Source organism: Vicugna pacos, chromosome 11, assembly GCF_048564905.1.
Source record: "Vicugna pacos chromosome 11, VicPac4, whole genome shotgun sequence".
NCBI lineage: Eukaryota > Metazoa > Chordata > Mammalia > Artiodactyla > Camelidae > Vicugna > Vicugna pacos.
Window position 1 is genome coordinate 71,131,813 of NC_132997.1, and position 26,052 is coordinate 71,157,864.

The 26,052-nt window shown below is 43.6% G+C and overlaps 1 long non-coding RNA gene across 1 annotated transcript in view; it reads left to right on the forward strand.

The window, feature by feature from the left end:
* The first annotated feature begins 21,303 nt into the window (after positions 1-21,303).
* Positions 21,304-26,052, forward strand: part of LOC140699368 (uncharacterized) — a 157,583-nt gene continuing 152,834 nt past the window's right edge. The window contains exon 1 of the long non-coding RNA XR_012077507.1: positions 21,304-22,173. This is a non-coding gene — a long non-coding RNA (uncharacterized lncRNA). The remainder of the gene's footprint in view (positions 22,174-26,052) is intronic.

The window sequence follows — 26,052 nt, forward strand, 5'->3', positions numbered from 1 at the left end:
TTTGTCTTGGGTAAATACCTAGGAGAGGAGTGGAATGGCTAGATCATATAATAGGCACATGTTTCACTTTTTTTTTTTTAAATGGAGGTACTAGGAATTGAACCCAGGACCTCAGGCATGCTAAGCATGTGCTCTACCATTGAGCTATACCCTCCTCCCCTTCACATGTTTAACTTAAAAAAACTTTAAAACTCTTTTCCAAAGTGATGTACCGTTTTACATTATCACCAGCGATACAAGAAAGGTTCATTTGCTCCACATCCTTTCCAATACTTGGATAAGAACCTTAAAACGATATACCTCTGATTGTGATTCTCTCCTCTGAGCCTGTTGTTGAGATGTATGTATATATAAACCTTTCAAGTCGCAAGTGAAATAATCATAGGGTTCACCTCATTTGTTCCCTGTCTCTCAGGGATCACTGTCCTTTGCTGCCTGATATCCAGTGTCTTGAAAATTGTTGTTTCATATGTTTTGTCTATATGTAAACAAAAACATATTATATGTAAATGTATATTATAAACCTCTCAATATGTTGTTCTTTTTTGGTTAAAACTATCAATTATTTAAAATATATATTTGTATAATTAGAACAAATCTTACATATTTGCCAGTGGAGTCAGCATTTTTGACGTTCTGTGTTCCTTTGTGTAGATACCTAGTTTCGTTTACCTTCTGCTTGATGGAATGCTTTTAAAGCATCATGTACTGTATGTCTGTTGTGATTAGTTCTTTCAGCTTTTGTATGTCTGATTAAGTTTTTATTTTTGAAAGATATTTTCACCAAGGAAAGAATTTTAGACTTACGGTTTTTTGCTTTTGGTACTCTAAAGATACTGGGTCACTGTCTCGCCACTTGCACTGTTTCTGACAAGAAATCTATTGTTATCATTACTTCTGTTCCTCTGTGCTTAATATGTCTTTTTTTCCTCTGATTTTTTTTTAAGATTTTCTCTTTATCACTGATAGTGAGCAATTTGATTATGATGTATCTTAAAATAGTTTTCTCCATACTTCTTGTGCTTAGAATTTGTTGAATTTCTTGGGTTTGTGGGTTTATACTTTTCATCAAATTTGGAGAAATTCCAGCCATTATTTCTTCAAATATTTTTTCCTTTATCGTCTCTCTTTCCTCTCATTTGGGGACTGCTTGAAGCAGTCAGTCTTGTGGCTCATTGATGCACTTTTCATTTAAAAAATTCCCTTTTCTATCTTTGTTTCATTTTGGGTAGTTTCTATTGCAATGTATTCAAATTCACTATTTTCTTTTTCTGCGATATCTCATCTGCTGTTAATCCCATTTTAAATCTCAGACATTGTAGGGTGCTTCTCTAGAAGTTCAATTTTAGTTAAACTTTTTGGGTACCTTCCTTGCCTCTATGTAACTTTTTGAACACATGGAATGTGGTTATAATTGTTAACTGTTTAATGTCCAATTTCTGCTAATTCTGACATCTGCGTCAGCTCTAAGTTGGTTTGGACTGGGCATTTTTCTCTTCATTTTGGATCATATTTTCCAGCTTCTTTACATCCCTAGTGATGTTTTTATTGGATGCCAAACATTTAAAATCACATCTTGTTTGTTGTCAGACAGTTCTGTATTCCTGTAGATATGACTGTATACTCTCAGTGTCTTGATCTTTCCAGACTCAGCTGTGTTTCTTCATAATGGGGAGTCTGGTGGGCTCCACCTGGATTCCCCCTCTGGGTGCTGTGGCCTGGAGACTCTTTCAGGTCGGAACCTGGAGAAATCACAGGGTTCACCTTGTCTGTTCCCCGTCTCTCATGGATCAGTGTTCTCTATTGCCTGATACCTAGTGTCTTAAAAATTGTTTGTCGTTTATTTTGTCCATTCTTTTTGTTTTTTTGTTTTAAGGCATGGAGGTAAATTTGGGTTCTATTTCTCTTTCTTAATTGAAAATGGAAGAAGCTTCTCTTATTTTACTGAAGTAAAATTCAAATAACATAAAATTAATCACTATAAAGGGAACAATTCAGGGACATTTAGGACATTCACAGTGCTATATAACCACTACCTCTATTTAGTTCCAAACATTTTCATCAGCCCAAAAGGAAAAGTATTAAGCAGTTTCCCCCTACTTCCTGTCTCCCCTCAGCCCCTGGCAACCGCTATCTGCATTTTGTCTCTATAGATTTTACCTATTCTGGAGATTTCATATAAATGAGGTTCTATTAATACGTGACTTTTTGTGTCTGGCTTCTTTAACTCCAGCATACAGTTTCTGAGATTCATCACCTTGTAGCACATATTGGTACTTCACTCTTTTTAACTGTCAAATAATATTCCAATGTGTGTGTATGTGTGTGTGTGTGTGTATCATGTTTTGTTTATCTATTCATCCGCTGATGAACATTTGGGCTGTTTCTACTTTTTGGCTGTTATGAATAGTGCAGCTATGAACTTGCCTGTATATGTGTTTGTTTCAGTACCTGTTTCTAATTCTTTTGGGTACATACCTTGGGGTGGAATTGCTGGGTCATATTGTAACTTTATTTTCCACTTTCTGAGGAACTGCTAAACTGTTTTCCACAGTGGCTGGACCCTTTTGCATCCCCAGACTCTTTTTTTGTTTTTTAAATAGCCAACCTCTTTGAGGGATAATTTACATGTCTTAAACTGCACACATTTTAAAGAGTACAGCTCAATTAGTTTTGGCAAATGTATATGTTCATGTAATCACCATCACAGTCAAGAAATAAAACATTTCCATGACCTTAGAAAGCTTCTCATGTCTATTGGAGTCAGCCTGTCCTCTAGACAACCACTAGTATGTTTTCTGTTACTGTAGATCAGCTTTGCTTGTTTTAGAACTTTACATAAATGGACTCACGCAGTATGTACTCTTTTGGATATGACTTCTTTTACTCCGTATAATGTTTCTTTAAGATTCATCCATGTTGATGTGCTCATTGTAGTTTTTCCCTGTTTATTGCTGAGTAAAAATCTAGTTTATTGATGCACCATACTTTGTTTATCCATTCATCTGGGGATGTACTTTTGGGTTGTTTCCAGTTTGGGGGCTGAAACAAGCAGCTATAAGCATTTGTGAGCAAGTCTTTCTGTGGTCATATGTTTTCATTCACTTTGAGAAAATACCTAGGCGTGGAATTGCTGCATCAAAGTCGGATGCACGTTTAACTTTGTAAGAAAGGGCCACAGTGTCTTCAAAGTCATTGTCAAGCTGGTTGATGATACTGCTGCTGTCACTGTGTCCTTACTGGCTTTTTTGCCTACTTCTATCAGATTTTGAGAGAAGAATGTTAAAAATATCAAACTACAATTATGGATTTGTCCATTTCCCCCTTTATTTCTTTTTGTTTTCCTTCATGAGTGTTGAACTCTATTATTAGGGGCATACACATGTTGGATTGTTTTACCTCCCTGAATATTGGCCCCAGTATCATTATGAGACGCCTCTCTTGCCATTCTCTCTGTCTTGAAGGCTATTTTGTGTGATATTAACATAGATTCTCCAGACTTCTTGTACTGTTTGCATCGTGTATCTCTCATCATCCTTTTATTTTCAGTGTGTTTGAGTCTTCATAATGAACATGTCTCACCAGTAGGTTGCATGTATTTGAGCCTTGCTTTTCATCCTGTTGGACAATCCCTGAATTTCAAGTGGGGCTTTTACATTTAAAGTAATGATTGACACGGCTGCGTTTAAACCTGTTCTCTTGCTACTTGTTTTCCATTCGTTTACTCAGTTTTTTTGTTTCTTTGTTGCTCCTCGTCTGCCTCCTTTGGGGTTAGTAAATATTGTTTGATATCCCATTTTATGTTCTCTATTTGTTTCTTAGTTATACATTTAAAAATATTTAAGAATTTTTACATGATTTCTCCAGGACTAACCATATGCATCCTTAACTCACTAAAGTCTGTTTAGAGTCCATTTTACCACTTCAGACTTCATGTATCACACTTCATGCCAACACTCCATACTTCTGACTCCCTACTTCACAAATGCAGTGAGCTTACAATAGTATAATTCTATTTACCCACTGCCATTTACAAGAGCCCTCTTATTTCGTAGAATAAGCGTAATTAAGACATGTTGCCTTCCCTCAATGAGCCCAGCACAGAGGAGAAGATGGACGTGTAAAGGACAAATTGTACTGCAGGGAGATAAAGAGAGAGGGAAACCTTAAAAGGAAGCGTAAGTGGCTTCAAGGAAGGACTTAATCCAATCTGATCAAAGAGGAATCCAGAAAGGCTTCACAGAGGAGGTGCTAAAAATGGAGTTGTAAATATAGGTATGACTTATCAGAAGCAAAAAGAGGAAAATGATGCTGTAGGCAGAAGGAACTAGAAAGCACAAATAGTTCAGTGTGTCTGGAGCAGGCAGCATGGAGAGTGAAGAGATGAGGCTGAAGTTTAGGGCATTATCTCTGGTTCATGGAGAGCCTCAGTGTGCAGGTAATAAGAAGAATCTCTAATACATGCAGATTTGCTTTAGGCAATGAAGACTGGACTGGAAAGTGGCGAAGTGGGAGAGCAGAGAAAGGAGTTTGTGGGAGAATTTGATTGTTCCTGTGAGAAATAATAGCAGCTAAAAGGTGCCTGGAGAGAAAGGCTGCAGGCAGGCACTATGGGGAGTTGAACCACAGGACCTCCTAATCAACTGGATGTGAGGAACAAGAGCAAATCTAGTCTGGATGGCTAGAGGTGGAAGTGACATTCACTAGGATAGAGAAGGCAGACCATGGTCAATGTCAGGAGAAGGAGGAAGATGAAGACTTCAAGATGGGACCTGCTGAATGTGGGGGTGTCTGTGGGAAGTTTATCTGGAGATGTCCAAGAGACAGCTGCAAATATGTTCTGGTGTTCAGGGCAGAGAAGACTGGAATTGAGATTTGTCAATGGGTGGCGGTGGGGAGGCGCATGGCAGCTGTGGTTCTGGATGAAACTGACCAGACTGAAGATGTGGAGTCAGGATAACAGGCAAGAAAGGAGCCTTGGAAGGGGACTGAAGGGAAACCGCCCAGGAAGAGGGCAGCTCACCAAGATTCCGTGCTCTGAGGGATCATTACTGGTTTTATTCACTTGTTAAATATTCCATTTGCCTTTTTGCTTAACGTAAGACGACATCGCGTGTTAATTGAGCATATAGGGTTTTTATCTGCTATTAATGAACTGGTATCCGGTTTCTCAGAGCCCAGGAGGATGGATCATGTGACAGCTCGGTGGCTCACAACCCCTGCTACTGGGCAAGGCAGGAAGGAGTAGGCACCCAGCGCCGGCAGGATGAGAATCTTGTTGGGCACAGCCTCAATGAAGATGAAAGAAGCCACCCTTCAGTGAGGACTTACTATGTGCTAAACACTGTAGAGGCCATTTACTGACATTATTTGGCCTTTAAACCTCAACAGGGAAGTGTGAGAAAGCTATTAGCTCATTCTATTGGGGGGGAAAAAAAACCAAACCCCAAAGGCTCAGAATTCTGGAATGTGCTTGTGGCCTGAATTCTTTGCCATATTAACCCTTTTTTCCTTTCTGGTATTTCTGCCTCCCTCTTTCTCCCATTCAAACAGAAAGTCCACCCTGGGCTCCCAACCTCCAGGTAGATTTGAGACAGAGCTTCCTGGTTGTTTCCAAAAGCTTAAAAACTTTAACGATAGTATTTCAAAAGGGAAGGATTTTATTCATACTAAAAAAAATCTTCCTAGGGCTGGAGGCAGGAGGTAAGGAGAGCAAAGACCGCTCTTCTCCGTCTGAACTGTAGAGAGGGGCTTTGTGGTGAGTCTCAAGTGAGGGAACAGGGGGCTGTTCTCCCAGAGGGTCCCTCTCCAGAGGTGGCACAGAAGGGGGAAGAGAGGAGCATTCTGAGGATCCTTGCAGACAAGAACAGGGTTACCCTGGGGCTGATCTGAGTGGAGCCATGACTGAGCACTGAGGGGCCCCTCCTATTACCAAATCTGCCCTCTACCCTCTCCCCCTCCCAATGTCAAGGCCAGCCCTGGGAGGTGAAGGACACCAGTGGAGCATGGGAGCCTGGTGAGCTGGCTCTCAAAAAAAGAAAAGAAAAGAAAGAAAGTAATAAAAGAAGCCCTTATTTGTAGCACTTGCTGATTTTGTGGTGTAACTGCACCACCACGGCTGATATCAAACTATGAACGTGAGGTCGTTCTATGTAGAGTTGGGAAAAGCTGTGTACCGTCTGGTCTCATGAGCTGGTGCAAGCTAGCTCCAGCCCACCAGCAAAACCCTTCTGGAGAAGACTAGAATTATCATTTCTTATCAGCAAAACAGAAATGAAGGTGTGCTTTCCAAAACATATGAATTGATCGTTCTTGCCCACCTAATTTATGGACAGAGAATGCATCTGTTACTCAATCTAAACACCAAGAAAGTGGCTGACCTGGGATTTGAACCCTGGGGCTACCTGACTCCAAAGCCTTGCCAGCCTTGTGATGGACTCTGTTCTCTAGACTGAGGCCCTGTGGGGGTGCTGGCCTGCGCTGCTGCCTGCGATTCTGCCCCCATCCCCAACTCTTGCCCTTCCGTGATCCTATGAGAAGACTCTCCTTGGCTGGCGGTAGGGCAGAAGTCAGGGGTATCCTTTTACATCATCTCTCTCCTGCTTTAATCAACAGTTCCTTGGAAATCGCTGGTGATGGCTCTAGATTTTACTTTCAGATTCTGAGCACAATTCAATCATAAACGTTAAGTGATTGCTGGCCGCAGTGGGGACAGGAGTGGGTCCTGTGGGTCACTTTGCCTGCGCAGCTGTCCATGCCCTTGGAAGCTGGGAGGTGGTACTCACTTCTCACACTCACTGTGGTGGGTAATTTAGTCACCAGAGGAAGGGAAAATGCCACCATTTCACTTTTCTAAGCTTGTGGCCCACATCAATTTATCATGAGTTTTTCTGCTGAGCCTAGACTAGACCTCACAAGCCTCAATATTGCACTCCAGGAAGCAATTACCAGGTGGCTGGGCCAGGTAGCAAGCCCACGTGCATGTCTCTCAACTCCAACCTCACCCTTCTATACCTGCCTTGAGAGGCTGGGGCTGGGACTCTGCCCACCAGGGGGAGCTAGAGGGAAGCTGCCGAGCTGGGGGACGGGAAGGGACTGGCTCCTCCCCGTCAGCTTGTGTTCCTGTGCCCATCACCTGGGCAACGCTCCGGCACTCCAGCCCTGGTAGCTTCTTCCTGGAGTAAAAGCTGAACCCAGTTTGTAGTTTTCTCAGCACATTTGTAAAACAAGCCTCCTTGTGCTCCCTTAGAGACACCGGCACCAGCCTGCCAGCCCCTCCCTCAGGGTCTTGCTTCTGAGGGCCCCTCCTCCAAGCTTATATGGTTTTTTTTTTGGTTGTTTGGTTGGTTTTTTTGTTTGTTTTTGGAAGGGGGTGGTAATTAGGTTTATTTATTTTTTTAATGAATGTACTGGGGATTGAACTTAGGACTTTGTGCATAGTAAGTACTCACTCTACCACTAACCTATACCCTCCCTGCCAAGCTTCTACGTGTTAATATTCCCTTTGGGCCTTCGCTGTAGGGGTGTAGCTACTCCTGCAGTTGGCACCTCTGTGACACCCTAGAGTTCGCTTTTTACCTGTCGGGTTACCCAGTTAACAATTCTTTATATTAAATTCTGTCTATTAAAATAGCTGGTGTGATTTCTGTCCCCTGGCTGGTCCCTGACTGATATATATGCAAAATATATAAAACCTATGTGCATCCCTGGGCCAGGCCACGATGGTGGCATCAGTGGCAGAAGCTCTGCCACGTAAAACTTGAGGCTTTTCTATGGTTCCAACAAACCTCACTCAGCAAGCACTGCAAGGCAAGAAAGAGTAGAAAGGGCCCTGGATGACTTCACCCTCTCGGACTGGGTGTCCAGGTGGTAGGCTCCCTGCCTGGTGCATTTATTATTACTCCAACTTTAGAGTGGGGTGAGGGGCAACCTGAGAAATAAGCCACCTCATTTCAGAAGACAAACCTGAGACATCAAAAAGGGAAGGGAGCTGACTCAGGTCACACAGCAAGTGTAGGTGATACTATAGAGTGGGGCTGGGCTCCAGCGCTCCTGAACCACTGGGCTTCCTTGGAGCACCAGCTGGTTCTTAACTCTCCCCACTTAGCAAATATCTAGGCTTAAGATGGAGGTTGTGCCAACTTGTTTTTCTACAATATTGGATAAAATAGAGAAAGACATTTCTTTTCTGAAATTGCATAAAAGTGGTTAAAACACTTGTCTTTATGTTTAAAATGACCCAATCACTACATACTCCTCCATGTTCATATCAACACTATTTACAATAGCCAAGACATGGAAGCAACTAAATATCCAACAACAAATGATTGGATAAGGAAGATGTGGTATATATATATATATATGCATACACAATGGAATACTACTCAGCCATAAAAAAGAATGAAATAGTGCCATTTGCAGCAACATGGATGGACCTAGAGATTATCATGTTAAATGAAGTAAGTCAGACAGAAAGACAAATATCATATGATATCACTTACATGTGGAATCTAAAAAAAACTGACACAAATGAACTTATTTACAAAGCAGAAATAGACTCATAGACATAGAAAACAAACTTATGATTTCCAAAAGGGAAAAGACGGGGAGGGATAAATTAGGAGTTTGGGATTAACAGATACAAACTACTATATATAAAATAACTAAACAACAAGCTCCTACTGTATAGGACAGGGAACTATATTCAATAACTTGTAATAACCTATAATGAAAAAGAATCTATCAATCTATATCCAAATCATTATGCTATGCACCAGAAACTAACACAACATTGTAGATCAACTACACTTCAATTAAAAAAAAGACCTGATCACTAAGTGTAAATGCACCACCCCAATTCTAAATTTTTAAGTGTGGCACTGAATTATGAAAGCTTGCAGCTAGTTGTGAGCTTGCGGGAGAGTTCCTTGACCTCCATGTCCTGTAAAGTGGCATTTCTAGTCATATTTACCTCTCAAGGTCAATATTGGGCAAAGCATTCCCTTAATAGGTGGGAGCTATTGTAGATGAATGATTTTCATACTTGCTTCAAATGCAGTATATCCACTTCTTTTTCCCATTGGTCTTTCTGGTGCTGAAACAAAATCTTTTTTTTTTTCCTCCAGTAGCACTATTCTTGGCATAAAGCCTGAGCTCAGTAAACGTTGGAGATTATTAAGTTGTCAGTATCAACATGTGGTGTTTTCCTAAGAGCTCTGTGAAGTAAAATTCCTACCCTAAGAGACAGTCGAGGCCATTTCTCCGGGGAAAAAGAGGTCTCTTCTCTTTTCACCTCTTCCTAACCCTGGAAAAGGTCCCTTCTGGTGACTGAGCAGGCTGACAGGTCTCACACTCCTGGTGACCCATCAGTGGGGTCACAGAGTATGGGGCCTGCTGGGTTGGCCTCCAGGAGAAAGGGCCCCCGAAGGCCATCATCCGCAGCCTGGCTGGGTTCACACCCAGTGATTTACCGAGCATGGGGGCCACTGACACCTTTTATGCCTCTTCCTTCAGGCCAAAGGAACTCAGCGTGGGGAGAGGTGGCCGGGAACCCATCTCTGGGTCACTTGACAGAACTCTCCCATCATTGATGGTGTCCCTTTGCCCTGGAAAACAAAACCTAGGCCCCCTGACTTTGGGTTACCACACTTTGGCACCACCTTTGAAGCCAGGATCTGAATTTACGACACAAGCGTGAAAGACCGTTTCAGGCTCTGCCCTCTTTCCCGGCCGCTGAACTTGATGTGGTCCAGAGTAAATCACCCTAATGGCCACTGGGCCGGCATTGTTGCGGGAGGTTTTACGCCCGTGCTGGCAGTTGTGCAGGGGGCCACGTTGGATTGCCAAGTGTCGAGTTACAGTCGCTGTAACTGTTGCCTTGTGCATAATTATGAAGAGATGTAACTCTCCAAGGTAGGCGCAATGCAGGACTTTCAAAAACTAGGTTCGGGAAGGGGAGGGAAAAACACAAGGCAACCGGTTTCTAGCCCATGAAGGGGTCTGCTTTCTCCAACACTGTGGACAAAGAAGCCGCTTTCTCTGGGGAGGAGAGGTGGCCCAGACCACCAGCTGGTCCCTAGACTTGATGTTAATGGGAGGGCTGTGTCTTCCCGGCCCCTCAGGTGGCAGGAGCTGGGGCTACCTGGCTTTGGGTCTTCACTGTGCAGGGGTGGGCAGAGGGTGATGTGTCCCAGGGACACCAGCCAACTGAAGCTGTGGTCAGGGAAGAAATCCTTAATCCCTCTCCACTCACATTTTTATGATGAGTCGTTGCATTGCCTGTGGGCGGCTGTTTATTTATCTGCAGCCTTGGAAGGTCCATGAAGGTGCACATGCCCTCTTGTTCGGTGGAGCCCAGGGACACAGGCTCGGGAAGAGCCAGTCCTCATTAAGCATTAGTTATGGGTGTGTGCGATTTCTCTCCAGCCCCTATAGGATGATATCTGTCACTCTTGGATCAGCTGGATTCAGTGATGGTCCCAATTCTCCCTCTTCTTTTCTTTTTTCTCCTGGTACTGGGAGTGGTGAGGTCTCTGCTTATTCATCCAGTGGTGGAGGATGCAGAAGGAAGGGCAGGAAGGATGGGGGAGCAGATGGTGCAGACACTTCCCCTTCTGGGGGACCCCGTCCCCTTCACACGCTCCCTGGGAACTCTAACCTGCGATGCCTCTTTCTTCCTGCCCTTGATGTATATGCTGTTTAGCAATTACTTTATTATTAAATGTAACTGAAAAACTAACACACTCCCATAGCAAAAACTCAACAAAGGGCATTTAGTGAAAATCCTCCTTCCTTCCTCCAACCCCAGGCTGCCTCTCCTTGCCCCCCAGAGGAAGCCATTGCTGTTGGTGTCTGGTTTGGGATGTCCATCTTGGTATTTACTTTTACTTGTATGAAAATGTCAGGGATGAAGGGGAGGGACGAACTGTGATTTGCCTCTGGCCCTTAGCTGTTGAGGGTGAGGACGAGGTCAACCAAATCAATGGCCAGTGCCATGTCTGAATGTAGAAGGGCTGCCGGTGCTAAGGTCTTGGGAGGTTGGGGCAGGTCTTTCAGGAGAGAGAGGAGGGGAGGGGTAACCTGTGTAACAATGCATTATTATTCTTTCAGAAACCCCAAGAGGTCTGGGGTTCCAGAATTGAAAGTTAGGGCTTTGTTCTCTATCAACTCTCGTAGAAGAGATATACAGAGAATTCAAATACAGGAGCAATAAACACAGTGCAGAGGAAGCAGAGAGGAAGGGGGAGAGCAAGGACAAGGTGGTGAGGAAAGGCTTCTTGAAAGCAGTAATGTCTGAGCAGGGCTTTAAAGGATCAATAGGAGTTGACTGGGCTGAAATAAGGGCTGTGGGGAAAGCATATGTGAAAGGTTTAGAATTTGGAGAATTGTAGCCAGGTTGACATTGTTGAGCCTAAAGTGTGTGTGTGTGTGTGTAAGCATGCACACACGCACTTAACCACATGGTGATATGTGCAAATACAGGCGTGAAGTTGGAGATGGAGCTTGAGGGGCCCACGAGGGTTGGATTACAAAGGGAACTGCCTTGACTGATGGTGAAGAACAAAGTGTGTTTCCTTCGTGTGTTCCTCATTCCACTAATGGTTACTGAGCACCAACATGTGCTAAGCAGGCATAGTGCCAGGTGTCTGGGAGATGATGGAAAACAGGCATCTGAGCCTCTGTCCTCATGGACTGACATTCAAAGCGTATATGTGAGGGGGGATTCAGTGGATAAAAAAATAACAAATGCACGCTCACTGCCAGTGCTGTGAGAAGAATGGGGCACTCAAGGGAGTCCTCTTGGAGGAGGGGATGCTGACACAGAGACCTGAAGGATGAGAAAGATCTGTGTGTGGGAAGACTCGCCCAGGCAGGAGGACAGCGGGCTGCTTGGCCATGTGCATGAGAAATGGCGGTGGGAGAAGCCATGTTCCCAGGTGAGCAGAGGTGACCAAGCCAATGGGACCAGAGGGAACCCATTTAGAATGGTACTTGGAGGAGCAGAATCTGGCTGGCAAGTGGAGGTATGCATCCAGAGTGGAGGTACTGGAGGACCCAGGTGCAAGGGGTCAGGGCCTGGGGGAAGGTCATGGCTCCCCGCACCACTATCGAGCCCATCACCACATCTGGCCCACTGTTCCTCCTCAGTATCTCACAAGTCCATCCATCCCTTTCCATCTCCAATTCCCACTGGCGTCCTGGATCAGACACCATCATCCCACCTGGATCTGGTGCCCCCTAACTGCCCTCCACGGCTCCATTCTTAACCTCATGCAAGCCAGTCTGCACCTGGCAGCCAGAGTCACGTTTTAAAATGAAAGTGTGATCACATCACTACCCAGCTCAGAATCCTTCAGGTGTTCCCTGTTGCCTTCAAGCTCCTTAAGAAGATCTGGCCTTGCTGGTTTCACCTCCTCACCTCTCGGAACTCCCTGCCGTCTCCTGCCTCCCCCATCTTTTCCTGCCATGGAAACTTTTTTACTGCCGTGAACTCGTCTCTCCTCACTTGTCTCTAGGTCCTTCTGTAGGCTCTTCCTTCTTCCCGTGATTCTCTTCCTCCCCTTTGGCTCCCGTGACCCCTAATCAGTCTCATTTCTGATCATCTTCTGGGTCTTCTTGTTCAGGAAAGCTTTTCTGGTTCGCCAAGCCTGGGTCGGGTGGCCCCTAGCAGTGCTCACCCCCACCCCCAATCCTAGCTCTTATCATGCTGTGTTGTGACTGCCGGCTTCTTGTCTGTGTCCTGAACTAGATTCCAAGAGAAGGGCAAAGTCGTGTCCTGAGCCCTCAGCACAGTGCCCAGCATGAAGCTGGTGCTGATAGGTCCTTACTGTTGAAGGACCAAATTCTGAGACGTAGAAGGAAGAACAGGTAGGGGGTGAGAGTCAGGCTGAGGAAGGGGGAGTTGAAGGTGATGTGCTCAGGAAGGGACAGTGGCCAAGGGACAGCAGTGACCAGGATGGTGAGGATTCCCTGGTCCTTACTGTGTGTGCGGCACCATTCTGCATGCTTGACATGTATTAGCTCATTAATCCTCCTGAAAAGAATATGAGGAGGATACCATGAATATTCCTGTTTCTGCAGAGGAGGAAACTGAGGCACAGAAAGGTTAAGAAACTTACCCAGTGTCATGCAACTAGTAAGTGAGATGGCTGGGATTCAAACAAGGTAGTCTGGTTCCTACAATGTGCACATGAGGAAGACATGTTTAATTTGGGCACTTTAAACTTTAACTGACAATAAACCAATTCTCTCAACAACTTGCAATAGCCTCATGGGGTTGTGACAGCTCAGCTGGTCCAAACTGGACAGGCTAAAGGAACCTGGGGGAATTGGAATCCCGGGGGTGACCCAAAGGCCGACAGGAGAGCTCTAGGCTAGCACTGAACTCCAGCCCAGCAGCACGGTCCAGGGGAACAGCAGTCAAGCTATCGCCTGATGCCAGTCGTGCTCCTCGAAGTGACTTTCCAACCTGGGCAGCTTGTGAATAACAGTGGAGTCTGTTGACTGAATCGACTATGCCAGTCAAGAAACTCCATGCTCCTTGGTGATATAGTAACCGGCTGTATTGTACATCACTATTAAAAATATACACCTGTTTATGGGCCCCCAAAACAACTCTTGTAAACTTAGGTGGGGGTAGGTGTGGTATAGGAAGGACAAAGATGAATGATTCAGTCATTCAGCAGTATTTAGTGAGCGCCTGCTCTGTGCTGGGCAGAGGGCCAGGGGCGGGGCTTACAGTGGTAAATGAGCAAAATGGCCCCTCGTGGAGCTGATGTTACAGTGCGGAGGGGGGGCACACGAGAAATAGTGAGCAGTTACTACTTGCAATTACTGTCAGGAAAGGCTGAGTGAGCTAACAACATGGTGGTGATGGTGAGTTTCTGGGTGTTGTTAGGCGTGCAGGCCAGTTTCAGTGCAGGTGCTTTTGGGGTTTCACTATAAAGATGGTGGAGGAATTTAGGGTCATGTCAGGCCATAGGAGTTGTGTGAAGTGTGATGCCTCTTTAACACACCTGCAGTTCTCTTGGAGAAAGTAAGCAGCGGGAAGCAGTGTCGATCGCTCTCAAATGCTTGGTGAGTAGCCCTCACAATCTCTACTCAGATACCAAAGGGGCTATTTCATCAGGACCCTAAGAGTAAAAGTGGACCTTTTAGGTCCCTCAGACTTTGCTGATGGGATTGTAAAGCAGTACAACCTTTCTGCAAAAATTTTGAAATATCTACCAAGAGTCTTGAGAAAGGCATTGCTTTCTTCCTTTTTTTTTTTTTAAATGGAGGTACTGGGGATCGAACCCAGAACCTCATGCATGCTAAGCATGCGCTCTACCACTGAGCTATATACCCTCCCCATCCCCATTGCTTTTTGACCCCAGCAATCCCCCTCCAGAAATTAATCCCAGGGAAATACTCAGAATTGAGGACAAAAGATTTCTGATAAAAATGTATTTTTCAGGGTAGCTTAAATTGTATAAAATTGGAAACAATGAAGAGTATGTAAATAATTGTATATCTTTGTGGTGGATTACAGTATAGTCATTTTTGATGAATATTTAATCCCAAGAAATGTTTGCCAAGTAAGTTAAGTGACAAAAGCAAAACATAAAAATATGACCAATGGCAGGAGTCTCTTTTTAACAAACAGAGATATATGCACGTGGAAAAAGTTGCAGATGTTAGTAGTTTTATCTGGCTGGAAGGGATTTTGGGGTATTTTCATCTTCTTTGAACCTTTCTGTGCGTTTCCAAATTATCCTGAATAATCATATCTCATGTATAATCAGGAGAAAGACATTTAAAAGTGGACCTGGGGTGGGTATAGCTCAGTGGTAGAGCACATGCTTAGTATGCATGCACCAGGTCCGGGGTTCAATCCCCGGTACCTCCATTAATTAATAAATAAGTAAGTAAGTAAGTAAGTAAATAAACCTAATTACCCCCCCTGCAAAAAATAAAAGTAAGAAATTAGGAAGAAAGTGGACTTTCATATTACATAAAAAATAAAAATGTGTCCAAATGTTAAACTGCTTTTGCTAGTTCCTGACCTGAAGGAGTTATGGAGGCTTAGCAAATCGGTAAGAGGGAAAATGAATCTCCCTCAGGAAAAGTCCTTCATGCTGCTTAACCCCACAAAGGCTTGTCCATCCCTTCTCTGCTGCTACCCTAACACATCCTCTGGCAGTAGCGAGAATGTGTCTGGCACATGAGGAGCCAGAAAGCAAGAGCTAACAGTTACTGAGTGCATGTTCCATGCCAGCTGTGCAGCTCAGTGTGACACACATACTCAGTGTCTTCTGGACTTACTAATGCACTGAGTCCTCACAGTGACCTTATGGCTTTGGTACTGTTACTGTTCCATTTTAAAGATAGGAACACTGAGGCCCAGAAAGAATACCCCATGTCACACTCCTATAAGTGGTACTGTTGGAATTTGAATCCAGGTCTGATGGTGCTGGTTGAGGAGTGGCAAAAAGAATGAATTAGGGAAGAGAGGAAGGAGAGAAAGACCAAAAAGGGAAGAAATCCAGGGTGGATATCAGCAGGAGGCCAGTAACCACAGCATCCTCTCCACTCTGGAGAGCTCACCAGAATGGGATGCCAAGAAGCAGTCTGGAGTAGGGGGAAGATGGCTACCTTTACACACATTGGCCTCAGTGGTTCCAGGAGTACCTCCCCTGAGGGCCACCCCTGTGACCTGGAGCCAGGTTTCTTCCCTGCAAGAACAGCAATAAAAAGATTAAAAGAGAAATTACTATGATGGATCATAGATGCTGGTATTTGAGAAAGTTTTTCTTAAAGGTTGGGAAAGAGGCACATGTTTCTGGAGTGATTCTGAAGAGAACTTCTGGGCACCTTCAAGGACTTCCCAGGTTGATAGCAACGCTTTTTATTCCAACTTCACTTTTTAACAGATGGCTTTTCTGTTCTGGGCAACAAATAGAATTGCCCCTGCAGCTACCCTGATGCTCACTAGCTCCTGCTGAGGCTGGTTTTGGCACCCAGATGGAACACAGATGGAGAGTGCTGGGAAGTGTTTTCAGAGGTTTCTGAGCAAAAGAAGGGAAGGAAAAGAGTTAGGAGTTTCATGTGAAAGACAATGCCTGTTGCTAGTCATAGAAGGGGAAATGACAGAAAAAAAGGGAGAGTGGGATGTGGGTATGAGCCTCTGGAGGGAAGAGAAGAGAGACTCAATTCCTCATACCTGTCAACAGGTGGCAGCACTGGCGCAATACAGCTCCGCGGTGGTGTGTGATGTGATCAGAAGTCCCCATGGCTGTGGGGTGTGGGTGCGTAAGTGGCAGCCGTTTGGGGGCTGGTGGAGAAGGATAACGGCAGCGTGCATCTGGCTGATAGAAAGAATGCCAACATTCATAGCTTGTGATGGCCTGCGTTATTCTCCCTTGGGCCCATTTTCCAGCAGCATACAAGGTGAAGGGAATTCACAGTTACTGTGCACTTGCTCCATGTCATATAGCCTGATGAGTTCTCTCACTTACTTACCGTCTCTAGTTCTCTTGAGGGTCGACGTTATACCCATTTTACACACAAGGAAAAAGAAACTTAGAAATGTTAGTTACCTGTTCATGGGCTCAGGGCTGGGAAGGGGCAGAGCAAAGATTCAGCCCAACATCTGCCTGCTGCTAAAGCCTGTTTTGATTTACCGTATGTGTTGATTCCAGAGATCAGGCAGAGGGACTGTGTTTATTGTTTAATAGTCCTCCCCCTCAACAGCCCAACTTGACTAAGTCAGTGTTTTAAAAACTTATGTGAACTTAAGGATTCCTGGGGTGCTTGCTGAAATATATCAATTCCTGGGCTGGACTCCTAGAATTTCTGATTAGAGTGCCTGTGGGAGGAGCCTGAGAATCTGTGTTTAACACGCTCCAAATGTGATCCCCGTGTGCTCTGGCCAGCTTGGTCAACATTGGTACTGGCAGATTGTCACATTTATGAATATAAACTCAGTGGGCTGTAAACGATTTATCTTTGCAAGGTTGTTTGTGGTTCAGGAAGTAAAATTTCTTGTGCTATATTTATGTACTTTCCCTCTGATCTCTGTCAAATACTGCTGAGGTTTTTACATTATGACATTATTTAAATAATCAGTGGAGATTATGTTTACATTTGGTGGTAAGGCTAAAATATGGCAATATTTCACTCCCCAGGGTGTCATTCCCCATTTTACTTTGTACATTAGAGGTAAAATATTTATTTGCATGATCTGAAAGGAAGTCTCTGGTTAAGGGGCAGGAGTTTGAATTCTGGTTAATACTGAGTGATAAAAGGCAGAGGTACGTCTTTAGCTTCTTAATCTTGCCTCTGCTGGGCCCTGCTACTCTTCTCAGCTTTGTCCATCTGAATGGGATTAAGAGGAGATTGTTTAGTCTACACCCATAAAACTAAAGAGAAATAGAGATTTGAGGGGAATTGTTTAGATAATTAGGCCCAAAGCATTTTGGGTGGAAATACTCAAATATCAATTCTAATAATGCTTTTCTGGAGTTTGGGACTATACATGATTAAATGAAACTTTCACTTTCTAGAAGGTCATTTGAGATCCAGTATTCTAGTCTCAAGGATTGGCAGGTAGCACAGGGGAACATTATTCCGTAATAAGTAGCAATTTATAAAATCAATACCTCTTTTAATACCTCTGTCCCTCTCCACCCTACCTAACTTCAGCATCTCTGTAAGCTAACAGCACATTAAAGAAAAATCTTGCAAAGATGCAGAATTTCATGAAGCATTCTGAAGGGTGATGTTGGAGAATTCCTATGGGTTCAGACAAAGCTGTTAACGAATGTGGATTTGGCAGAGTTAGTGCACATAACAGTTGAAGGAGAGAAAATCAACAGGATGCTTCAAAAGAGAGTGATTTAAATATGACATATTAAAAAAGCCTTCAGAAAATGGATGAAGTCCTCCATTATTTTTGTGTGTGTGTGTGGGGAGTAATTAGGTTTATCTATTTGTTTTTTAAATTTTTATTTAATATATTTTTTTAACAAAGGTACTGGGAATTGAACCCAGTATGTCATGCATGCTAAGCATGGACTCTACCAGTGAGCTATACTCTCCCCCCAAGTTCTCTATTATTTTCCTGAGAATTACTGTTTTTATGACTGTATTGGAAAATAAAATGTGAAGACTATTACTGTTGTGCTATCATGTAATGTTGTTAGAAAAATTGTACCAAAGGAACTTTAAAACATTCATTCGTTGTTTGCTCTAAGAATTAGAGCATGTTTACTGTCATTTTCCAAATCTGGTTTAATACAAGATAAAATAAACTTATTTTTATTTAGTTTCATTTTTCAAAGATAAATTTCTATCAGTTTTTGCCGCTATTTATTATGTCACTATTTACTGTAAACTTTTTAATCTTGTTTAAAGAGGATTCACTCTAAGTATAAGGATTAAATGAGTTTTTACATGTAAAATATCTAGAACAGTGCTGGGTACATGGTAAGTACTCTGTAACTTTAGTTATTATTGTTATTAAAATGTAATTGATAAAAAACACCAATTATACTTGGATAATGAGCGCAGCATGTTTTATATTTGGTCTTAATAGCTCTTGCCATTTACTACATACTATTAATTAAACAGACTTTATATATATGATTTCATCTGATTCTTACAACCCATGCTAGGAAACGGGTGCTTTTTTTAGTTCCATCACAGTTAAGGAAACTGATGACAAGTAGGACCTTAGGTCTCACAGCCGGTAAGTGGAAGGGCCAAAATTTGAATCCAAGTTTGACTGCAAAGGCTAGGATCTCCCTTCTTTTCCTTTCTCTTTCTCTCCCTCTCATCCTTCCTTCCAAATTTTTATTATAGAAAACCTCAAATATATACAAAAATAGCAAAATAGAACCAAGAACCCCCTAGAAAGGCTTTTCCCAGCTTCAACAATGACCAACTTGAGGCCAATTTTCTTTCATCTCTACTCCAAACTCCCCTCCCACCCCCCGATTATTTGCACAAAATTCCTGACATTGTATCATCTCAGCTTTGTTTCTGTGTATCTAAAAGACAGGGACTCTTATTTAAATGAATCCTCAATATCATTTTTACACCCAAAAGAAAACAATAATAATGTTAATCAACATTCATATGGCCTCATATGGCCTCTGATTATCCCATAAATTTAACATTAGGTTGGTTTGAATCAGATCTGTACATCACATCTGGTTCTTAAATTCCTCAGAGCTCTCTCAGTCTAAAGATTCCTTCTCCATTGTTTTTTTCCTCCCTGCCTGGAGATTGATTTGTCGAAGAAAGTGATGTTTGTCCTGTAGAATTTTCTGCAGCCTGGATTTTGATGATTTCATCCCTGAGATGCTGTATAGCATCTGTAAATTGGCTATTTTCTTCTTTTTTTTTTTTAAACAAATTTTTATTGAGCTCCTACTTTATTTAAGGTGCTGGGTTCCCGGCCACCTAGTTCCCTCCCACTTGGGGTTTAGGGCCTATGGAGGGACACAGACACTAAGCAAGCAAACAGACAGGACATTTTATTTCTATTCTATAATATATAAATATGTACTTCTTCTGATATAAATATTTGGTCTTCATAACAGTGTGAAGTAAAAGGTTTTTATTATACAAAGGAACTACTATGACATCAGAGAACCAGATAGGGTTCAGATCTTCCCTGTGATATCAACTATGTGTGACCACGTGGTGGTATGTGTTGGGGATTGTAGGGGAGAGGGGGGAGGGAGGGTTGGGATTGCCTGGGAATCTTTAAAATGATAGGTTTGGACCAGATAAGTGTTTCTCCCATCTTCTAGAGCAGTGGAATCCTTTTTCTTCTCTACGTGAACTCTCATGCTGATCCTAATATATAAAACAGGCAACAGTGGAGCTGCCCTGGGTGAAGCAGGTTGTGGAGCCCGGCCGCATCTCACTCTCTGTCCCTAACTGACATGCCCACCTCATTCCTAGAAATGTCCTTAGAACCTAAGTCTCCGTGGAGCAGTCAGAAAACCGCTGGATTAGGTAATACTTGATGTTCTTCTAAGCATTACCCAACCATGAAAGATGTGGGTGAGGAAAGCCTCTGTTTCTTCAGTGGGATTGGATCTCTATTCATGTTACTCTGTGTGTGTGTGTGTGTGTGTTTTGTGATGGGGAGGTAATTGGGTTTATTTATTTATATTTGAAGGAGGTACTGGAGAATCGGACCTTGTGCATGCTGAGCATGCGCTCTACCACTTGAGCTATACCCTTCCCCCAAAGCACACGTTTTGCTTGTTTTGTTTGTTTTATGAGGAGGAGGTAATTAGGTTTATTCATTTATTTCTATTTGGAGGCGGTACTGGGGATTGAACCCAGGACCTTGTGCATTCTAAGCGTGAGCTCCAGTGCTTGAGCTATCCCATCCCCACTGTGTGAATTTCTTTATCAATAGGAACATCAAGTGCCAGAGCTGGCACCCTCTAATCCAATCTCTCTTTCTTAGTCAGCCCCGCTTCAGCTGCACGTGACAGAACCCAAGTCAAACTAGCCTGTGCATAACAGGGAAATCATTGGCACATATGACTGGGAAGCCCCGGTGTGGATCTGGCTTCAGGCCAGGGGTTCAAACCCATGGCCTCAGGATGCTGGTTCTTTGCACTTCTCAATACTACTGTAGTCTGCCTGGTTTCCCTCTCTGGCAGGTGTTCCTCATGAGGTGGCCCCCAACAACGCTAGGCTTACATTCTACCAGCCCAGACACCTCCCTGCACAGAGAGGGACTCTTCCTTGATAATTGCTACAGCAGTCCCACGGGTCCACCCTCACTGGCCAGGCGTGAGCCACGTGCTCAGCTTTGAACCAATCACCAAAGCCAGGGGAATTCAGAATGCTAAGGGGCCATCTAGGGCTATCTAAACCATATGGGGCAGGACTATTCTGTTATCGGACAAGGTTCGTTTTGCCGGACACACGGCAGGCCAAAACGCTGAGATGCAGAGGTTTGCAGCAAAGAGAGGGGTTACTTGCCAGGCAGCCAAACGAGAACAAATCCCAGATCTGGCCCCCAGAAGGCAAGGCGCTGGGGTATTTAGGAAGTGAATAAAGAAGCAGGGCGTCCTGAAGCGTGGGAAGCGTGGGAAGCGTGGGGAAAGGCGATTGGGAAAAGGTGCTGTAATTGTGGTTCTGCGCAGGTGTAACTACGTTACAGGCTCAGCACGCGCTGAGGGTGGAGTTTTCCGCCCTCTGACCTCTACGTCTAAAGGTCACCGCACGCTGGCGCATGCCCAGTTGGAGGGTCGGGGGTTCCTCTCCACAGGCTCGGCTCCAACTGGAGGCAGCTCTCCCAAGTTGCTGGAAAATAGCTCGGGCAAGCGTCTTGTTTAGGCTACATGCGGCTTGGAGGACATGCGTCTTAAGGCGGCTTTGATGGGTGAAGGCAGGTGAAGAGGATTTAACCCACGCTTTCAATTCCTCAAGAAATATTGAGGTGCTGCTACCAAAAGAGCAGAAAACAACCCCAAGAGAGGAACGCTGTGCTTGAAGAGACTGTATAACTTACCCGGACTGGAATAGTTTAGAGAGTAAAAGGAGGCCCCATTCCCGGTTACAGTGGGGCAGTTGCTGGAGATGGTACTGTTTGTTCTGGGCAAACTAGAAAAGAGAAGCCCAGCGGAGAAGTTAAATGACTGCCAAGCTGGTGAGTGAGAGAACTGGCTGTAGAACCCAATCCAGCATTTTCCACCAAAAGGTCATTGTCAGCCTCCAGAAACTTGTCTAGAGTAGGGTTGTTTCAACAGAGTCAGGTTTAGTAGAGTAGATATTACTGAAAAATAAGACCTCTCGTGAAATTAGGCCAAGTGAGGAGTCATTCGTGGTGCTAAATGTCAGTGACTATCTGCAACAACTCTGCAACAACTTTCATCTTTGCCATGTTCGGATATCCAGCATTAAATATTTTGAGGGCACAGACGTATACACCCCAGAATGGTATGGCATAGTCAGTGGTTAAAGACTGGGCCTGGAATCAGCTGGGTTTGAATGCAGCTCTACCATTCCTTAGTTGTGTGACTTTGGGCAAGTGGCTTAATCTTTTCTGACATCATCTCTACAAAGAGACTAACAACGTCACCTACCTCAGAAGTTTATTGTGAGGATAAAGTGAGACATTCATCAAGCGCAGCGCTGGAACATGGTCCATGCTCAATAAACGTGAGTTATTTTTATTAATTCTATTATTGGGATGCCTATAGAAGCTTGTGCAGTCTCTGGCTTGGCCTCCCGCCGACCATTGTTAACGTCTTGATTTTGGATGCTCTTTGGTGGTTTGTGTAGGAGGATCACTGGACAGTGTAGACTGACTTAACGACCTGTTCTGGCTCCAGCCATATAGCTGCCCAGGTGTTTCTCCTTTGTGACCCAATCACGTATCTGCAGCCCCAGCCCTACACCCAGTCAATTGGACAGTGGTCAGTTTGCACGTGTGTGGCACTGACACTACACTAAGGAGGGTTGGTAAGGAAATGGTAGGGATTTTATAGCATCTCTAGGGAGTGTTAAATTGCAGGGAGGAAAAATGTAAAGGACAGTTGAAAATTAATTAAAAAAAAATCAAGTCAAGCCATCACCAGGTCTTCGCAGTTCGTGGTGTTAAATTCCAAGCCAAAAAGAAAACCAGGAGCCAACTATTTTAGTGTATGTCTTTAGCCTCAGACACCTGGTTTGGGAACACACACCACCTGTGCTGCATTAAACCTGCGAAAAACCCAGGAAGGAACTACAGTGTGTGAGGCCAGAAAAGGGTTGGCTCCTGGATCTCTTAGGTCAAACAGCAGGCTGTAAATGACTCTTTTCAAAACAGACATATTGCTTCCCAAGATTGCGGCCTGCCACAAAGAAAGGTACACACAGCGGTTGTTCCCAGCAAGAGTTATACTATATGGCTATTAGGGGGAATGGAAGCGGCTTGATTCTCGCCAATGGCAGGAAATAAGGTCAAGTAAAGATAACAGGTCTTTGAATTAAGGAGGCTTTAAACACACATCCTGGCCTCACGGCTTTAGCAGCGAGTAAGAATTATGGAATGAAGCTTCAGGTTTTCTTACTCCCTTTAAGCTGGACTTTGGAAACACACCCTCTCTCTGATTAACGGAGGCCTGTGTGGGGAAGGCAGCAGCTTCCTCATACCTTCAGCTTGTTTACGCTCTTTCTAAATAGACCACACTGCCATGTTACTAGTGAGAGCTGGGCTGGTTGCAGGAGTTAAGTTTTATAAGTAGAGTGTTGGTCTTCATGATAAATACTTTCAGATTTGGAGGTCAAGATGGCATTACTTATGTCTAGGCAATGGGGAAGGGAGCTCACAGACCCCAGGAGTAGCGGGCCAGGATGTTTCTACGTTGCTGTATTTTTCAAGGACAATACATCCTAACAGGCTTGACTTAATTCAACAAGACAGCGTAGCAGTTCAGGAAGAAAAAAAAAACCCAAAACCAGTGTCAAAAAGTTGTTTAAAATGTAGAGAAACACCTGATTGTTAGCCTGGATTCCCTGCCCTGGTGTGCAGACTGTATTTATTATACAGTCACCTTGATTTTCTTCCTCTCTGAGTGGGAGGGAAGTGGCAGAAATGAGAGTAGGGAGTAGAAGGAGTGGGGCGGTGGGGGGGAACTTAAGCAACCAGTTAAAAAAAAAAACAAAAAAGCAAGCCGGTTAAGTCAGTTGGTTTGCTGGCTAGTCTGCAAATAACCAGCTGGTTGACCAAACTCAACCTTTATTTGCTGACTGCTGGTGTTGGTTCTGGTGCACATGACTGTAGACCTGGCTTAGCTTTTTTCCCCCAGTAACTGCTTGAAGAAAGTACACAGATTCTTCATGCTCTTAAAGGGTTTTCTCTTCTGATAGTGAAAACAGAAAAAAAGATCTTGATTTTGATACTTAAGCTAGGACCCTGACCTATCATGGCTGAGAGACATTATTTGTGGGTGACATCCACAGGGTGTGGTACTCGGAAAAATCAGTTGAAAGGATTTGCCTCTATGCAGGGAGAGAGGTTGGGGTTGTCTGCTTGCTAGCTGTGAGTCCTCAGGCAAGTCACTTTACATCTCCAGGCTTCAGTTTTCTTACCTGAAACTGGGAATAGTGATTGATGGTGTCTACTTCATAGGGTTGTTGAAAGACTAAATGAGACAATCCAGTGCTTAGTGTGGTGCCTGGCACAGTGTAAGGAAGAGTTCTGGAAGTGTTAACTGTTCGTTGCATCATCATTGGGAATCTTTGTAGCTCACATATACCTCATTGGCTTCATGGAGAGTCTATAAATCTATACGTTTCAATTTTTATTTTATACAGAATGGTTTGAAGCCCTGATGAATTTTCTTGCTGTGGTTTGATTTTAAATAAATCTTTGGTTCCTAGGCTTTTACTTGAATTAAACATGCAATTCTAGGTTTTAATGTTTTTAAAGATTTTTAATATGCATAGATTAACTTTTTTGTTTTTTTTTACAAAAGCAATTCATATTTATCTTCTTTAAAGTAAACAAGTATCATAAAAAAGAAGAAAATAACTGATAATTCTACCATTCAGAGATTTCCACTGTCCACATTTGGGTGAATTATTATTATGCACATGTTTTACAACTTTTTACCTAATTTTGTATTAGATGTCTTTCCCATCACTAACTAGTCTTCAATGTCATGTTTAATGGCAACAGAGGATTTTATCCATGAAGCATCTGTTTATTTTAGCAATCCTTTTATGGACATTCAGACCCTTTCCAATTTTTTCACTACTGAATAGCATCATTTTTAAACTCCAAATCACCAAATTCCAAGATGTGGTCTCCAGCTTTGGGCCTCCATGCCTTTACATAAACCTACAGGTTTTTCTGAAAGTTAGAAATCCCTTACATCCAAATGAGCACCAAGGATACCCCTTTAAAAGGTTGGCAAGTTAAATTCCTCTCTCATTCCTGGGTGAGAAGAGGCAAAATTGGGCTCACTTTCATGACAGCTATGACTGTGGGTAAGGTGCTCCAGAGGGGCACTCCCATCCTGTCGCATTTCCTCTTAATCGTAGGCAATTTTCTCACCGCGGTGGCAACCTCACCTTTCATGGCACGTCAAAATGCATCATCCAGATGGATGGTCCCCAGGACAAGGGGAGAGTTCACACACGTGTGTTCTGTGCAATGCTCTAACGCCTTTACACAATGTCTCACCTCTCATTCCGGGGCAGCACTGTCTGGCGAGGCCTTTTCCTGTTCAACTGGGATTAGGACTTGTTCGAAGGATATACATGACTTCATTTGCAGCTAAGACGGGTTGTTCAAACCAGGGGTGGTGCTGTCAAAGGGATTTGGAAGTGTGAGGTAAACTGCTCCATAAAGAGAAATGGCTCGGGAGTGCAGGGGTGTTCCCTGGGCAGTTCTGGCTGGCTTCCTGGCCCTAGTTAAGATGTAGGCTAGTGCTCGGCAAAACCATCAAGGAAGGAATGTCTTCTGGGCCTCTCCTTGCCTTTCTCCCCATGCACTTGAGAGCATCATGGACTTCATGGGGACCTCTGGCTCCCACTGGGCCAGCTGCTCAGGCCACCTTGTAGGGTGGCCCCTCACTGCGGGGTAGAAGAGGCCCAAACCTCCTCCTAGAGAAGGTGATTTCTTTCCTTTCTGCCAGCAGACAGCAGTCTGTGGGGACACGAAGGTTACTGTAAGGATAAAACTCCTTATGAATAAAACTATTTAGGGGTCTTAGAAGAAGGGTTACCAGTGTAGTGGCCAGTGAAATACATACAGGACACTCAGTGAAATTTGGATTTCAGATAGACAACAGATAAATTTTTTTTCAGTGTAAGTGTGTACCCTGAATGCACAGTCGCTTATATTTGTGATTTCCTTCATCTTTTTACATTTTTCGCACCTAATTTGAAAGCTTTTTTTGTCTTGAGGAATCTTTCCAAAGCACTGAAATGAGATTCAAAGAAACAGTAACTCTCCCTTATTATTCCTTATTTTCCCATTTTTTAAAATTGAAGTATTGTTGGCTTGCAGTGTTGTATTAGTTTCTGGTGCACAGCATAGTGTACATTTAT